We start from the raw sequence: 2,691 nt of genomic DNA on the forward strand, positions 1-2,691 counted from the left end.
TATATATATATATATATATATATATATATATATTTTTTTTTTTTTTTTCAAATATACCAGTGCCTTGCTCAACATTTACTTCGTTAGCTTCACGATTGGTGAAATGCGTGCATATGCGTTATTTGCCCTGCAAGGCTAGTGAATACAAGCGATTAGTAAAGGTAGCCATAGCTACGCGCTGCATTAAACGTCACTTCCGTTTGATATCGACTTCACGCACTAAAAATTGAAATGGCTGCCAAACGCTAAACGTTCATCAGATTGTTTATCCGTTTAAACACAAGAAGTATACTAAGTTTAACAACTGAAAGGGGATTAATTTCATAGTTAATCTATTTAATTTTGAAATATTTAATTGGACATATCTTATAAAATGTTACTCAATTCCAATAATATTAATATTAGTAAATGTTTATACAAACTGCCCCACCGCAACGGCTCACTGGCATGTCTGAGGGCTTATAACGCTAAAAATCGGATTTCGATATCCGCGATAGGCAAAGCACAGATAGCCTATTATGTAGCTTTGTGCTTAACAACAAAGAAACAAACAATACGAAACTGTCAAACGTGTTACAATAAAAAATACAAATGTATTTGTTTGTTTTTTATTCGTAATATAGCTCACTTCAATTACACCATGCTCGTTTTGGTGGAAATCATGTGTCAAAGTCATCTATTGTATCTAGCACGTGTGTGTTGGATGGTATTTAAATTCAACCAAGCAACTGAGTGTCCACTGGAATATCATATTGATTTGAGTGGATATTAGGTAATGTTCTTTATTGGGAACTTGGAAGGAAAAAATCCTTTTTTTTTTTTTTGTCGTAATTTTACACCTGGTCATTATGCCATTCGCATAGGTAATTGACTATTATAGAGGTTGGAATTCAGGAGTTGAATTTACCTATCACTCCCAGTAATCTAATCGTAATATGTTTTATTTTTGCTTTGTTTCATTAAGAGCTGTTGTCTTCTCACGAATAGCTGCGTAAAGTGATTGGTAGTTTTAAAAGTAGTACATTGTAATCTTGATAATTCGTATCTTCTTACAATTTATTTTTCTTTCTTCTATATGTGAAGCTTACGTAAAAAAAATAGGTTAAACCAATCCTTGTGAAGCTTACGTAAAAAAATAGGTTAAACCAATCCTTACTACTGTATTGACTCTAAATTCTTAAATACCTCCTTATAGCCCCCAGTGGCACAGTGGTATGTCTGCGGACTTACAACGCTAGAATCCGGGTTTCGATACCCGTGTTGGGCAGAGCACAGATAGCCCATTGTGTAGCTTTATGCTTAATTATAAACAAACAAATACCTCCTTTTAATAAGGTACATTTTATCTTCCTACATCGCAATTTGTATCATAGTTGATTTGTGTGTGTGTTGTTTATGTACGAGGCTTTTGTTGTAGGCCTAATTGTCTGATAAGTTGGTTTAAACATTCAGTTTTATGAATAATTATGAAAACGGTGCATAAAACGAATGCAGCTTACATTATGATTGATTGTCATCTAACTAATCAGACTGTGAAACACCAGCAAAATACCTGTAAAAGTACAGGCAATTATACTATTCCCAGCAGTGGTGTGGTGAATGCACTCATGGCACCCGAAATAGAAATATCATATGACAAATGTGTAGAAATCAGAACTGTGACTGGTGAAAACTACTCGATACGACAGACTGAGGCTAAATTTCGTGTTTCAATAGACGATGTGTGGAAACTCTGAAGAAGATTTCATGAAACTGAAGCTGTCGTGGTAAAAATCCTAAATTTTTCAAAAGTGATGTTAAGTAATTCAGGGTATGTTATTTATCTTTATGATACCCGCGATACCTATTTTATGTTCTCCTTTTATTTGTAAAAAAAAAAAAGAACAGTATATACAGAATAGTGAACAAAATATATCAGTAATAAAACAGTTTACAATGTGTTTGTGGTTCCTGTGTGTGTACCTGTGCGTTTCCATAATTACACAGGCCTGCGATGGTTTTATTGACTTCTTACAATGCTAGAATCCGGGTTTCGATACCCCTGGTGGGCAGAGCACAGATAGCCTATTGTGTAGCTTTGTGCTTAATTACAAACAAACAAACATGTTCTACAGTAATTCCTGTACGCTGCATCCGAAGATGATATCCATTTTTCTCCATCACCTACAGATTTTTCCCAAAACGTCATAAGTACTTTTGCATAAATGAATCATTTTAATTGAAATCGGGTCACATTTTGTAATGCTTAAAATGTTGGCTATAGATTTCTTTAGACAAATCGCGACGTGAGAGTCTTGTCGATCGTTCTATAACTCACGAGAAACACACCGCTGGTATATAAACGGTAACAGGCCGCATGACGTGTCATTTCTGGATAATATTTGTTTGTGCGTGTACTTTGACATTATTTTTTCCTTTCAATGTTATTTAATCGTCGCTATGGCAACAAGAGGTTGTGTGAATGACCCAAACATATTCTGTTATATTTGTGGTAAATTTGTTGTACAGAAACAAAGGCAAAACATTACAGATTTCGTCAAAAAAGCGTATTACGTGTATTTTGGAATAAAACTTAGGGACCAAGACAAATCGCACAAAGTTTGCACCTTTTGTGTCGAAGTGTTGAGACAATGGACTAAAGGTAAGAAGAAAGTCTGTCTTTTGGAATTCCAATGGTCTGGAGTGAGCCTA

At 34.7% G+C, this 2,691-nt stretch overlaps 1 protein-coding gene across 1 annotated transcript in view; it reads left to right on the forward strand.

Moving 5' to 3' along the window:
• LOC106464503 (high affinity cAMP-specific and IBMX-insensitive 3',5'-cyclic phosphodiesterase 8B-like) overlaps positions 1-2,691 on the forward strand; it is an 80,227-nt gene that overhangs the window by 39,735 nt on the left and 37,801 nt on the right. The window lies entirely within an intron of this gene.

Source organism: Limulus polyphemus, unplaced genomic scaffold (genome assembly GCF_000517525.1).
Source record: "Limulus polyphemus unplaced genomic scaffold, Limulus_polyphemus-2.1.2 Scaffold1670, whole genome shotgun sequence".
Taxonomy (NCBI): domain Eukaryota; kingdom Metazoa; phylum Arthropoda; class Merostomata; order Xiphosura; family Limulidae; genus Limulus; species Limulus polyphemus.